Source organism: Amblyomma maculatum, chromosome 10 (genome assembly GCF_055883805.1).
Source record: "Amblyomma maculatum isolate TAMU_Amacu chromosome 10, ASM5588380v1, whole genome shotgun sequence".
NCBI lineage: Eukaryota > Metazoa > Arthropoda > Arachnida > Ixodida > Ixodidae > Amblyomma > Amblyomma maculatum.
Window position 1 is genome coordinate 117,366,794 of NC_139353.1, and position 15,341 is coordinate 117,382,134.

At 48.8% G+C, this 15,341-nt stretch overlaps 2 pseudogenes; both read right to left on the reverse strand.

Annotated features, from left to right (window-relative positions):
* Positions 1-3,730: 3,730 nt before the first annotated feature.
* Positions 3,731-4,919, reverse strand: LOC146177310 (uncharacterized; annotated as a pseudogene).
* A 5,447-nt stretch (positions 4,920-10,366) lies between these two features.
* LOC146177311 (uncharacterized) lies at positions 10,367-12,292 on the reverse strand (annotated as a pseudogene).
* Positions 12,293-15,341: the final 3,049 nt, after the last annotated feature.

Genomic DNA, 15,341 nt, shown 5'->3' on the forward strand with positions numbered 1-15,341 from the left:
CCCAATTTTCTTTCTTTTCTTTACGACCTTCAGTCGTACCTTCTTTAAGCATAGCTCAGTTGCAACTGGAGGCTCATCCTCCTCACTTTCAGTTACATCCCGTTCCTTAAAAGTTTCCTTAAAATGTTTCTTGAATCCTTTCATTGCAGTGCAGTCTTCGCTTTCTTCCATTTCTGAACCTTCAAGGTTAGGACCTGCACTGCCACCTCCATCCAAGCTTTCGTGCTCACTGCTATTTGAAAGCTCCTCATCCCTGTCACTCATGTCCTCAGCCATGGTGTCATTTAATAAGGAGCTACAATGCTGCCCTTCTTCATCTTCAGGCGTAGAGTACATGAATGAGCATTCTGGCTCGACATCTGCCGTTGCAGCTTCTCTGCAACCTGTCGTCTCGGAAAGCACAATCTCATTTTTCTGAGAATTCTGAACTCCAGTTAGGTCATCTGACGTTTCTGTTGCAAGAACACGCTGATCCACAACCTCATTCTGGCTGCTGGAGCCAGTTTCTACAGTACCTGTGGCTGTCAATGTATCGCTTGGTTCACTGTACTTTCTCATATAAGGAAAGGTAACCTCCGGAGGCTCGGTAATACCTTTCAAACGCCGAACTTCAGCCAGCTTTTTGAGAAGGATCTCTCTCTCTTTTAAGAATTCTTTTTCTTTTTCTGCCTGCTTCCTCAGCCATTCTTTTTCTCTTTCGGCTCTCTTCCTGAGCCATTCTTTTTCTCTTTCTTCTTCTTGTCTCTTTGCCTCTGCTTGTTTCCTCTGCCATTCTCTCTCTCTTTCTTCTCGTTGTCTCTCTCTTTCTTTCACAACCTCTTCTCTTTCCTTCTTAGCTTGTTTTAGAACCTCTCTTTCTTTTCGGTCCACCCATTCTCGCAGTTCAGCTCCTTTAAGACCCTTCTCTAGGCCTAAGGCAATAATCTCTTTGAGATTCATCTCTAATCTGAACTGTTTAATGCTAATACATAGCACTCTCAATGGACCTTACACAACCGCTTCAGCGCGGTACCTCTTGCTATCGCTCTGCTGCTACACCGTTTACGACCTCTTCGTAAACTCTTCCAACTCGTTCTCCGTCCTCTGAGCTTGAGTGCACCAAACGTCCTGTCGCGGACGCAGAATTATTGTCACCCGTTATTAATTATGGGGGTATTATTAACGATGCGCCCTTAACGGTGCGCACACTCCCAGACACCCTTTGAGTGGGTGGGGGTAGCTGTTCCGGTCGCAAAGGAGTTGCCCTCGACCTGCGTGGCAAGCTCAGCCGGAATTCAACTACCTTGTGGAGACAGAAGGGGGTGGTCGTTTGGTGCCCAGCGGTCGCCGGTTCAAACTAGAGAAAGGATCGGAGTCAGAAGTAACAAACAAAACACAATTTATGCACAGCAAGAGACGATACAAAGGAATACACAAGATCACTTGAAATGCACAGACGAGAGGTTCACAGAATACAAACGCTAAGCATGCAATTACACAGGCATCCAATAACGTAGAGGCTTTACAACAGATGAAACACGAGAGAGTACATAAACAAACACCAAATTGTTCACCGGGCACTGTTGCAGTCCGACGCCTCAAGAGTCACGATGTGGCCGCCATACGAGACGAGCGCCGCTCCCTTGAAAGTCCGTGGGCTTGCCAGCAGCGGGTGATCCCCGGGAGTCCAGCCGAATCACAGGCGAATACGTCGCAAAACACGGACGAACTGACTGACTGACTCATCAAGCGGCGCGGTCTCTTTAAATAGGGCGCGCCGCGTCTGTTTGTTAGCACGCGTCAAAGCTAGCGCGCACACACACATAACTTCGCTGGTTATAGCTCCCTCTTCTCCTCCAGTCGAGCCGCGCGTCGTCATTGGCCAGGTCCCATAGAACTTTCTCGAAAGGCCTGGCACATTCCAGGCCGATGAACCACCATCATCCCCGGGCAATGGGAAAGAGGGTCACGGCAGCGCGTACAAAGCTACGCGCTCTCCCGCGCGGGGAAGGGGCTTTTCTCTCCATGCTCTCCACGCGACGCCGCGCGCGCCTAGCGCTGTACCGGCTTGATGAAAATGGGCGCCGATTTCGTGACACTTTCCCACATGGGAGGTCATCTATGGTCTTTTCTATCTCATGCATTGTAATAGGCATTTCAAGGCTCTCTTTCACACGATCTTCGAGCGTTGGCATTAGCTGTAAATATTCTATTGGAAACCCTTCACTATGTTCGCGCGTATTACTCAGAAGCTCAGCAAAATGTTTCAGAATCGCACACTTTATATCTTTAGCATCGTTTGTAATCTGCCCTTCATGTCTTATTTGACTGATTTCCTTCTGGCAAGCATACCTTTTTTCATCTGATAGCGCTCGCTTTGTCGGCGCCTCGCCAACCCACAGTTTATCGCTTCTTGCGCGTATAACCGCGGCTCTGTACTTCTCAGCGTCGATTCTTTCTAAATAAGATTTCACATCTCTTAATTGCTTAGTGAGCTTTCCTGGCGCACAGCTTTCCATGCACAACAGGCACTCAAGTTGTCCTTGAAGTTCCTTTTCTGTTTTTTTTTCTGTTTGTACCGAATAACACTGCTCTTTTCTATTGCTTTTTTCTTCACCTGCTCATTAAATCTTTCCCATTTATCTGCACGGCTTTCTTCATGCACCTTAAGCAAACATTCCAAATCGTTCGTGATTGCCTTAACAAATTCTTCATCGTCCAAAATTTTCTCGTTCAGTCTCCATAGATGCCAGTTGAAAACAGATTTCTTGACCTTCATTCCAAAATTCGCACTAACAAGGCAATGATCACTAAACGAAATAGGTTTTACATTATAGTCGGTACAAATTGGAACGAGATCAATATATACATACAGCCTGTCTAGTCTCGCATGACCATCGCGTTGAAAGTGCGTGTATTCCGCACGGGTTCCAGAAGAAAACACATTTCCAATGTCTTCCAAGCAATAGTCATGCACAAATACATTCAACAGTTCAGCGCTCTTGTCTTTCATGGATCTAATCTTCACTCGATCAGTAGCAGCACAAACACAGTTAAAATCGCCGAATACAAGCAAAATTTTGTCACATTTCAAGTACGGCTCGACTGAATAAAAGAAGTTTTGACGATCACTTTCAACATTGGGGGCGTACATATAGACAGCACGCCAAAATAAATTTCAGAACAAAAAGTCAACAACCAAGAGTCGGTCACTTTCGCATGCAAATACGCAGTGTACGTTTATACCCAAAGTATTGCGAATGAAAAGAAGGCATCCGCCTGCAGTCCCCACAGAATGACAAACACACACATCAAAGTTTGCATGGAAAACAGACACCATGCGGTCTGCATGGTCCTGAGATTCTATCTTCGACTCTTGAACGGCTAATACGTCGATTTCATTATCTAGCAGCACGCGATTCAACTGGCATTGCCGCCTTCGGGCTCCAAGCCCTCTAACATTCAAGGTTGCTACACGTAATGGGACATCTAGCTTAATTGCCATGCGTCTAGAGAAAAGGGCGCCCGATCTATGTGATGCCTACCTCAATCGTCCATGTGGATCTGCTTGTCCGAGGTTCCGAAGCGTACGCGCTCGTATCCGGCCTCCCAATGGAATGTCTAAATGTGTACTGAGGCGTGCCTGACCACCGCACTTGCCACCTTTCACAAACACAAAGAGCCACAGCCGAAAACAGGCTATGATGGCTGACGCACCCCCTGCACTCACATGCATTAGGTCACATCCAAACTACGGAGGCGGTTTCCCCGCCTGCCGCGTCGGATGAAACGTTCAGCCGAGGCCTCAACGTCGAACGTCGAACCCACGGTGCTTTCGATGGCGGCTCGTCACTGCCACCACCAGGCTGCAGATCCTCACCGGCGCTCTCATCATGGGGCCGCTTCCCAACGGGTAGGTCGCTTACTTCTGCGTTGAAGTCCATAACGTCGGAGTTGGGAGACTCCGCGCTGCCTTGGCTTTCGAGCACAGGTTCTCTGGCGTCCGCCACGCTGTTACTTGCGTCCAGTTGGGAACCATTCTCCACTGGTGCAGAATCCGCTGCCGCAACGGCCGTGGACGTCCTCCTCATTGTCAAAGGGGTCAACACCGGCCCATCATTCCTTGCCGTTTGCCCGGTTGTTTTGGCTGCCTCTTCCGCGTCCGCCTCATCCATCAGATGCTCGGAAGAATCTTCGCTGTTCCCAGGACCAGCGATGCTCGCGTAGCTGCGAGAACACTGCCCTTCTTCGTGGCCAAAACGACGGCATGCACCACAACGCGGAACCTTACACTCTCGGCGAATGTGGCCGGTACTTCGACACTGGAGACATAACGGAGGCCTTCCAGGTACTACGACGAGCGCCAACTCTCCGCCGACGTTCAGCTGGTGCGGCAAGTCGTCCAGTTTTACCCCCACTTTCATCTTCAAGGTGACAATCCTGGTAGTTGAATCTTTATTCGATATGCCATGCACGCGCCAGCGCTCCCTGGCCAATTCGGAAAACTTTCCATACGGCGCGAAGGCCACACGCACATCTTCATCCGGAACGTTGTGAAGCAACCAGTGGAGCTTCAGCCTCACATCCTGGTTGGCCGGATCAATAACGAGACAGCGACGTTGCGTCACACACAACTCACCCACTCCAGCAATCTTCTTCACAGCATCCGCGTCTTTCAGGCTGATAGCCCAGACGTGGCTCATGCGATACGCCCCCATGGCGATAACGTCAGGGAGCAGCGAACGCTGAGCCAACGCGTCTCGGAAATCTTCCACCCGGTACGGTCGGGCCCTGATATCCGCGTGCAAAAAACATGTGTTTAACACAAAACGTCCTGTTGGAAGACTTGGCAGAACAACCTGGTAGTCATTATCCTGTTCCATAGCACTGTTACCGCGGCCAGACATGGCCGCTGAAGCCGCTCCTGCGGAGCCCGTCATTACACGTCCGTACGCTGTGGCGGCCGGAAGTGGAAGTCCCCCCACTCAGCCATGAGCCATGAGTTCGATGCTTGAAAGTGGTACAAAAGCGCTTTTAGTGAATGCGGTGTTGCCTTAGAAACGTGCCGTAGAACGTTATACTGCGGTGTATATCGGTAATTATGAGCATGTTACTTACAGAAGTCGCAGTTACACGAGGAGCGAAGTACGTTTCCACTACATTTCTTCTGCGCTCTGCGCACATGCAGAGCCATCTTGCGGCAAACGCAGAAGAACCCCTCCTCGCAATGTGCGGCGCTGCCCCGAAACGTGGCGCGCCACTCGCCCCTGACGTTTCGCCGTGCACCCTCACCGGTTGTAGAATCAAGCTTCTTTCCATTCTTTAGATCACTATCTTCGCTCACCCGCTTCTCCCCTTCGGGCCGCGCGGGTACCGGTGCGAGGATGCCCGAATACCCTTGCGTTTAATAAGTTTTCTCGCTCTCTCCCATTCCAACATCCAGCGTGCGTCACTCGAACAGTGGTGTTTAGGCGACGCGGCTCCTCTTTCCGCTCACAGCGCGATTTCTAGGTGCAGCGTCTGATGCCGGACGCCTCTGACGTGATCGCTGCGCCGTAGCGCTTCTGCTGGGAAAGCGTCCCCTGCGATGTGTGCCGAGCTGCTTCCGAGGAATCATGCTTCTGCGTGGTGCTCCCAAGCGAGATAGCGGACGATTCCATTAAGGCGTCAGCCCCATGATCGCGTCCGCCTTCATGGCGCGTCGCTGCCCGGCTTTCTCTCTCCGAGACACCGAGTTCTTTGGTTCGTTCCGCTTGCTCAGGCGAACGTTTCGTTGCAGCGCCGAACGCTGCGTTGCTCGGCGCTCATCGCGTGATTCGTGAGTGCAAAGTCCAACGCGGGGCGCCTCATCAGTGATTGCTGCGCCGTAGCGCATTGTCTTACACTCCTTGGCAGGTCGACGGGTGTTGTATTGCAGGGCCTTGCGCGCTCGCTCTTGAGACGCGTGCGATGGAAGCGGCGCCATCTACCAGTGCCGGCAGTGCTGGGCGGTGCGAACGAGGTGCAATAACGCTATCGCGTTCCACTCTTGAAGGCGAAGCTTAAGCGTCCTCCAAATTTTTAACAAATTGTCCCAACGTTCCTTGTTCTTGGCATAGGCGTCGCTCAATGCACAACCACACAGCATATGGTTTAAGTCTACACGGTCACTGCACCGTTCACACACATGTTGTCCGTCGTAGTCTGGGTCGATGTGCTTCATGCGCCAGGGGTTGGGGTATGGGTTCGTTTGGAGCAAGCGTAACGTGACTGATTGGCTGCGGGTTAATTTCTTATCCGGGAGTTGAAATGCTCGTCTGCCTAGATAAAAGTGCTTAGTGAGCTCGTTGTACGTGAATAATTAATCTCTATACTCGATATGTAGAGTAGCAGAGGGAACAGGAGGGACGCGGTCGATGAGTCCTCGCGCCGCCTCGTGTGCGATCTCATTGAGATTCCGCAGGCCGCCCCCTAAGCTGCCCATGTGTGCCGGGAACCATACGATGGAGTTATTGGGGATGTTGCTTCCGCCTAAGATCCGTAGCGTCGTCTTGTCTATCCCGCCCTTGGCGAAAGCTCGAGTGGCTGCTCTAGAGTCGCTGTATATAGTTTTGAAGTTCGAGTCTTTTCGAGGTAGTGCTATCGCTGCTTGTTCAGCTACCTCTGGCTTCTTGGTGTAAAGTGTGAGTGAGATGCGCGTACGCCCGTGTTCGTCGACTACTGCTACCTAGTAGGCATGTTTCCCTGCAGTCATTTCCCAATACCATATTGCATATCATTTGCAATCTAAGGAGTCATAAAGCCATGTAATAAAATCAGGCAAACTAAACATTTTATTGAGAGCTCATATACATGTACATGCCACAAGGTGACACTGATCATTTATAATCGACTTTCACGCTGGTATCTTCTGTTGTTGTTATAAAAATGTGTACATTGGGCCTATACTAGCTTCGGCAATTGGCCCAGCGGTTTTTGCAAACGTTTTGTATATCTGATATGCAACTAAAGAAAGACATAAAAGGAACAGAAATGCCGACAGGAAGAGGTGACATGAGGTACAGGATCGAGATGGAAGGGGCTAGGTAGGTAGGGTACCAGATGAGTTGCAGGAATAGGAGGCTGGGCATGGGCTGCGTTCCAGGGCAGAGTCCACCATGGATGGGGAAGGGACTGTGGAGTGTATTGAGCATGGTGGTTTGTAGTGAAGGCTTGATAGATCAAGCGATGAGGTTGAGGGGCCGGGGAAGAACATGGCCCAGCTGGAGCCCCGCAGGAAGCAGAACCATCTCTATGATTCAGTGTTGTTTAACGAACAGTTTGTTGAGAATATTGACCCTATGGGTCTCACAAATGACGTCTGAAAGTGAAACAAGCATATATCACCATACGATGCAACCTGAGGTTCTCAACACCTATTCAAACACATATTTGAAGTCTAGGTGCTCTATATCGGTTCAGTTCAGTCGTTCAGTTGTGTCCGACTCTTCGTGACCCTATGGACCATGTCACGCCACGCTTTCCGGTCTCTCACTATCTTCCTAACATCACATAACTTCATCTGCAGTGCCTCGAGGATGCCATCTAGCCATCGCGTTCGCTGCCTACCCCTTCTCCGGCGACCCTCAACCTTTCCTAATATCAAATCTTTCTCCAGCGACTCCTCTCTTCTCATCAGATGACCAAAGTAGCTGAGCTTTAACTTTAGAATTTGACCCTCCAATGAGCAGTCAGGGTTTATGGTCAACAATATCGACTGATTTGATCTTCTGGCAGTCCAAGGAACTCTCAAGAGTCTTCGCCAGCACCACAATTCAAACGCGTCAATTCTTCGGCAGTCAGCCTTTTTCACAGTCCAACTCTCGCATCCATACATTGCAATTGGAAATACCATAGCACGAGTTATACGGATCTTGGTTGGCAGACTAATGTCTCTGCTCTTTACTAGGCGGTCAAGGCTAACCATTGTTCTCTTGCCCAGAAGCAGGCGTCTCCCAAAAAGAGAAAATCTGTCACAGCTTCCACTTCTTGTCCCTTGATGCTCCAGGACTTGATACGACAAGACGCCATGATCTTTGTCTTTTTAATGTTCAGTTTAAGCCCAAACTTCTCACTCGCTACTTGTACGCGATTCAGAAGTCTCTTGAGTTCCATTTCACTTTCCGCCATTAAAGTGGTATCATCCGCATATGTAAGGTTGTTGATACGTTTTCCAGCAACCTTCATCCCAGCTGAAGACTAGTCCAGACCGGCCTTCCTTATGATACACTCTGCATATAGGTTAGATAGGAAGGGCAACAGTATGCAGCCTTGCCTCACTCCTTTCTCAATCGGAAACCAGTCAGTAAGACCATGCCCAGTTCTGACTGTGGCCTCTTGCCCTTCATACAGGTTCCTGAGGAGACAGATGAGGTGAATTGGAACTCCCATCTCTTGGAGAGCTTGCCACAATCTGCTGTGATCTACTCAGTCACACGCTTTCGCATAATCAATAAAGCAGAAGTAGATGTGTTTCTGGAACTCTCTTGCTTTTTGCATGATCCAGCGAAGGTTGGCAATTTGGTCTCTAGTTCCTCTGCCCTTGCGAAACCCAGCTTGCACGTCCGGAAGCTCCCGATCCACATACTGCTGCTGCCTACCTGGAAGAATTTTCAACATCACCTTGCTAGCATGCGAAATAAGCGCGATCGTGCGGTAGTTGGAACAATCTTTGGCACTGCCTTTTTTTGGAATGGGGATGCAAACTGACCTCCTCCAATTCTGTGGCCACTGCAGGATTGTCCAAATCTTCTGACATAATGTATGCAGAATGTTAACAGCATCATCGTTGAGGTTTTGAAGCAACTCAGCTGGAATGCCATCAACTCCGCTAGCTTTGTTCATAGCAAGGCTGGCTAAGGCCCATTTAACCTCACTCTTCAGGATGCCCGGCTCGAGATCAGTAATCACAACCATCTTATGTTGGGTTTGCACATTCGGGTCCTTCTTGTACAGTTCTTCTGTGTATTCCGGCCACCTCTTCTTTAACTCTGTGGCTTCAGTGAGGTCCTTGGCTCGGTTGTCCTTTATCACGCTCAGCTTAGCACAGTAGCTTTCCTTTGATATCTTTGATTGTGTTATACAGAGCTCTTGTGTTCCTTAATTTGCTGTTGTCCTAAACTGCTTGGCACTGTATGTTCAGAAAGGCATTCTTATCTCTCCTTGCTTTTTTCTGAAAATCCGCATTGAGAACCTTGTATCTTTCTCTTTCCCCCAGAACGTTTGCCATCCTCCTTTCCTCAGCTATTTGCAAAGCATCTTCAGATAACCAGTTTGCTTTCTTGCATTTCTTTTGCTTTAGAACTACCTTATTAGCAACTTCTTGTATTATATCACGAACATCAGTCCGTATCTCTTCGGGCTCTCTGTCTTCTAGATCTAATTCTTGAAATCGATTCCTCACTTCCACAGCATATTCTAATGGAATTTGGTCCAGATCATACCTTAAAGGCCTTCCAGTTGCTCTGTATGATTGAGTATAATAGTTATATTAAAGGCCATGTCCACACATTCTTTTATGAGGTTTTTTTCAATGGTCTCTGGGAATCAAGACTATTCAACATGTTATGAACGTAGGCTTGATAAAATACATGCACGAACACTCTGCATCTTGCACACAAAAGAAAGAGCTGCAGCGGTGGTGTAGCAGTAGAACATCCACCTCGCATACAAGCGGACCGGGGCTCGAATATCGGTGCCACGTAATTCTCGAGTGGATAAGAAAAAAATTCGCGTGTCGATGGAATTGCATAAACAGGTTTGGCATGCGACCTGATGCCGGTGAGCACATCCCGCAACACACTTTCTCACAAGAAAAGGAGTTGGCCACCCTGGTGCAGTAATTCGCCGCAACCTCCCATGATTAGTCCCATAAAACTTCTGCCCTCTGTCACCAGCTGCTGCGGAGCAACTGATCACGGCGACGGTCAGACCTGTGACGCAGCAGGGGGTGATAAAAATTCCTGGCTCTTCTGGACAGGCCGCCATTGGAAACTGACCCTGGTAACGTTTAACGCTAGAACTCTAGCTAGTGAAGCGAGTTCATCAGTGCTGTTATAGGAACTAGAGGGTATGAAATGGTATGTCATAGGGCTTAATGAGGCTAAGATGACGAGTGAGGCATATACTGTGTATCGAGGTTTACCAGTGAGACGAGAATTAGGAGTAGGTTTCCTTGCCAATAAGAATATAGCTGCTATTATAAAACATTTTAGAGCAATAATGAGGGGAGGGGGGCAGACATCGTAATTAAGCCTAACAAGCGATATAAACTGAAGGTTGTGCAGGCCTACGCACCTACATGGAGAAAATTGAACCTGCTGTAAAGAACGGGGGAAACCTTAAAATAGTGACTGGATTAGTAAAACGTTTATTTGTGGCCTGCCGTAGAACGCGCGATCGCGCGCGCGCGCTCCGGACGGGGCCTACGTCGTCCTCTTGGCCAGGCCGCGCTGCCTGGGTCTCCCCTAGCCGTGGCCGGCTCGCTGGTTCCCTGCCGGGCTAGCGCCTTGATGTCCTGCTGGACGGCCCACAGTTGTTCCTCTTGATTGTAGCTCCCTGCAGCTGCTTCCAGTCGCGGCGGCATCCTCCTAGACTAACTTCTTCCTGGTACTTGTTGCATTTTCAAAGAATGTGTGAGAAGCCGGCCGTCTCCGTTCAGCAGCTTCTGCATTTGTCTGTCGGATGCGTCTCAGGATACATTCTGTGCATCAGCGACGGGCTGTGGAGTGAGCCCATCTGTAGCTGTCTGAATAGAACGGCTTGCTCTCGACTGCGTTCCGAGCAAGGGGGTGGAAGAGTTCTGCGAGTTAGGTGGAACGCCTTGGTTATTTCGCTTCAGTCGGTCATTCGGTCCTTGGCGCTGAACTACAGCGGCTAGTCGACCGAGGCGCGGTCCGTTAGCGCCTGCGCCTCCTCCGTGTGCCGTCTCGTTGTGGTTGGCGTTGCGGTCTGACGTTTCGCCCGCGTGCGCCGGGAACCACTTCATTCTCACTTGTCTGCTGCCAATGTCGTTCTCGGCCGCCTGCAGTATGCGCACCGCTTCCTTCGCTATCCTGCCTTTGGGGTAATTTCTCACCGCCTGCCTCGAGTCGCATAGCACTGTGTGGCAGTCGCGGTCGGCAATGGCCAGGGCGATGACCACCTCCTCCTCTTGCTCTTCCTTGGTGCATCTCGTGCAGGCGGTCGTGCGGACGGTGCCGGTCGCGTCGACGACGACCGTCGTGAAGCCGTGTATCTTGGTGTACTCAGCCGCGTCAATGTAGCGTGCGTGTGTGTCGGCCGCGTGCTGGTCTATCAGCGCCTTGGATCTCGCTGCTCTCCTCCCTTTGTTATACTCCGGGCTCATGTTCCTCGGTACCGAGTCCACTCTGATGTTGCGCCTGATCTCATCGGGGACGGGGAGCTGAGTTTGCTCCCTGCCTTGATATCCAATTCCCAGGTTGTCCAGGATTTTCCGGGCTTCCTTTGTCGTAGACAGTCTTTCGAGTTGTACGGCACGTTGGGCCTCCGCTATCTCCTCCAGCGTGTTGTGCACCCCCCGCTGCAGGAGGCGTTTGGTGCTCGTTGTTTCGAACAGTCCGAGTGCCGTCTTGTACGCTCTGCGGATGAGTATATCTATCTTGGTTTTCTCGCTCTTCCACTTGTGGTAGGCCGGCACGTACGCTGCGTGACATATGACGAACGAGTTGATTAGTCTGATCAGGCTCTCTTCCCTCATTCCACTTTTCTTGTTCGTGACTCGTTTGAGTAGCCTCGTCGCCTTCGCCGCTTTCGTAATGAGCCGGGTGACGGTCTCGCCGTTTCTGCCGTGCGTCTCAATCGTCATTCCCAACAGTCTGATCTTGTTGACTCTTGGGATCGCGTTTCCCTCTTTGATCTTGTCTTTGATTGCCTTGTACTCTCTCGGGCTTCTCTTGGGTTTGCGGCGCTTGAGGGGCGGGTAGACGAGGAGCTCCGACATGCTCGGCGAGCATCTGAGCCCCGTTCCGTCGAGTTGGTCTTCGATCGCATCAACGGCCGCCTGTAGGCTGGATTCGTTGTGGGAATCGCTGCCCCCTTCCACCCACAGCGTTATGTCGTCCGCGTATATTGTATGTTGGACTTCCTTGATGTTCCTGAGCCTTTCGGGCACTCCTATCATCACGAGATTGAAAAGCACCGGCGAGGTGACCGATCCCTGAGGTGTGCCTGTGCTTCCCAGCTTCTTCTCCTGTGCTTGGAGGTCTCCCGCTCTGAGCTCGGCCGTTCTGTCCATGAGGAAGTCTCTGATGTAATCGTATGATCTCTTTCCCATGTTGAGTTTCGAGACTTGGGATAGGATCGCAGAGTGCTTCACCTTGTCGAAGGCGCTCGGCAGGTCGAGCCCCAGTACTGCTTTGTTGTCGCCGGTGTTGCCGTCGATGATCTGGTGAAGAAAACAGTGAAGAACAGTGACGAAAAAATCGGGCATAGGCAAAAATCAGGTTATGCGCTGAGAGATAACGCAGGCAACGTAATCACGAATATGGAGAAGATAGTCCAAGATTAGCCGAGGTATTATATACTGATCTCTACATTAACCAAAGTGGACAGTAATGAGATTGGCGGTCGGAAAAACAGTCCGATGTTCCGCCACTAAGGAAGGAGAAGGATAAGAAAACAATAAAAACTATGAAAAGGGGGAAAACAGATGGAGAGGATCAGATAACTATAGATTTGTCAAAGTATGGGGAAGGGGACATCGTGCAAGAAAAACTGGTCACCTTGTATACGCCGTGTCTGCTGTTGTCGACTACCGGAATCACGGAAGAACGCTGACATCATCCTAATTCATATGAAAGGGGACGCTAAGGACGTCAAAAATTATGGACCAATCAGCTTACTGTCTCTTATGTACAAGATATTTACAAAGGTAATCACTAATAGAATCAGGACAACCTTAGACTGCAATCAAGCAAAGAATCAAGCATGTTTTCGGAAACGGTACTGTACTATAGCTCATATCCATACCATCAACCAGGTGATAGAATAATGCTCGGAATATAATCACACCTTATACATACGGGCTGGTTAAGGAAGGAAATAAGAAAATAACATTCATTGATTGCGAAAAAGCCTTTGACTCAGTAGGAACCTCGTCAGTGATGCAGGCATTACAAAATACGGGTGTAGACGAGCCGTACGTGAAAGTGCTGGAGGATATATATAGTGGCTGCACAGCAACCATACTTTTTCGTAAAGAAAGTACCCAAATTACTTTAAAGAAATGTGTTAGGCAAGGGCTCAGAGCGTCATTTCGTGCTCTGCAACGTCATTAAATCCCCTATGTCCAGCGCCTCTCTGAAGATGCTGACCAATCAGTTCCAGGGCATACCCCTCAGATATCGGCAACCAATCGAACACATCACTGCACTGATGGTCTGATGCACTGACTGGTCCAGTATTGCTTCGTCGGGCGTGGTCACTTGTTGTCGGGTAGAGCTTGGGAACGGCGAGGAGGTAAATTTCGATCCTTCTGCAAAGATCCGCTATGTTGGTTCGGCAAGTGGATTTCCTTCTAAAAACCCAAGTGTACGTGCGCGCCACGAATACTGCTCCCAGCATTGTCCCTTTCCGGCAATTGCAACTCTTTCCTGCATTCACGGGAAATCCTCTAATGGCCGTAATCCTCATGCTCCTTTCTTTTCCTGTACGTCAGCGGACGTGTCACTTCGACCGTCTCCTTTGAACAATAGGCATTCCTCACATGACAATAGCGCCTCTCGACGGGAAGGGTGAACAGTTGAACAAGAGCCCTTCCGGCTATTTCTTACAGGGCGACATTTCTTTGTATTTTTGCTGACGTTCCCTTGACAGGGACAATTTGACAGTTGTAGGGTCACGACAAAGCAAAGCATGCTCACACAGAAAGATTCATGTGAACACGCTCACTTAGAGCCCTTGCACAAACAGCACATATCAATACCATGCCCACAGGCGCACAATAGTGCGCGCAAACGCGGACCATGCACGGTCACAACAAAATCTACGCCGCATCTTGCAAACCTAAGGGCCATACTTTTGTGTCTATACATTTGCTCACGGCATATAAAAATTTCACTGAAAAAAAATGGCCGTGGCACCTCGATTACTTTTCAGGTCCGAAGACATCCATATTTCTTTTCATATCGTTTCTTCAAACAGGCTGGTTTAAGCAATGCCATGCAAAAATGTCATCTCATATATTAAAGATTTTCGCGCTATATGTTATACCTAAAGCAACCTATATTGTCCCAACTGTCATCCGTTATTTGTAGCAGACACAACTTCACAAAAGAAATTCGATTGCAAATTGTTCGCAAAGTAAATAGACGTACGAGATAACACACATATACTATAGTGCAGTTACTAATTAAAAAAGTGCAGTTACTAACTATAGGCAAACAATGCTATCATATGGAGCATATGTATTACTCCGGCTAACAGTAGAAAAGTCGATTTTTAACAGATTATTATATTCGACAAACCATTGCATGTTCACATAGGAACTCAATTGATGAGGTCATCCACGCATCTAATGTCTATGGGCATTAGATATGTGGATGACTTCGTTTTATTCCAATTCGCGTGTTACTCAAAATAAATGAACGGGGCAAAATTTAGTGTCTCCATAATTTACAGCGAGTATAACACAAAATACACTAAGGTGCTTCATATATAGTCACATCACCTAGCAAGTGAAGTGGGATAACAGAGGTATTCAAACACTCACTCTGATCAGCATTTCGCTTTTGCGCCACCTTTTTACGTTTTTAGGCAGGCTTTTCCACTGATTATCCTCTTTTTTATTCCCCTTCCAACTACAGGAAGCAGATCTTCTGCAGGTGCCAAGCTGTCAGTTTCCGCACCAGTGGTACAACTCGATCGATTCATTTCTACGTAAAAAACGCTCCCTATACGCATCTAAAACAATGAAACCATGTTTGTGTAGGCTAAATAATTCACACATAATAAAACAATACGATATGAACAATAAAATTAAATGATCACGCCCTGAGCAACAAGAAAGTGGTAGAGAGATAGGAATTCAAGCAATGAAAGGCGGTTTACTGAACAAAGCCAAAGCAAGAGGTACAGCATCTATAAGAATAGGAAATGAAATTAAGGCACATTTAAAGGTGCATGCAGCAGTTAAAGTGATGCAGTGTAACCTTCTTTTTCAACTGCAGTGGTTGGCATAAATATTACACTAATTGCTAGGCGTCTCAGGTACCCGCATTGAAAAAAACAATCCCAGTTACCGAGCAGCCGTGGCGTGCTATTTGCAGCTGTTAACGGAAAGACAGGCTATCCTATGAGTGCATGCACATATCCTCCTTTTTGTA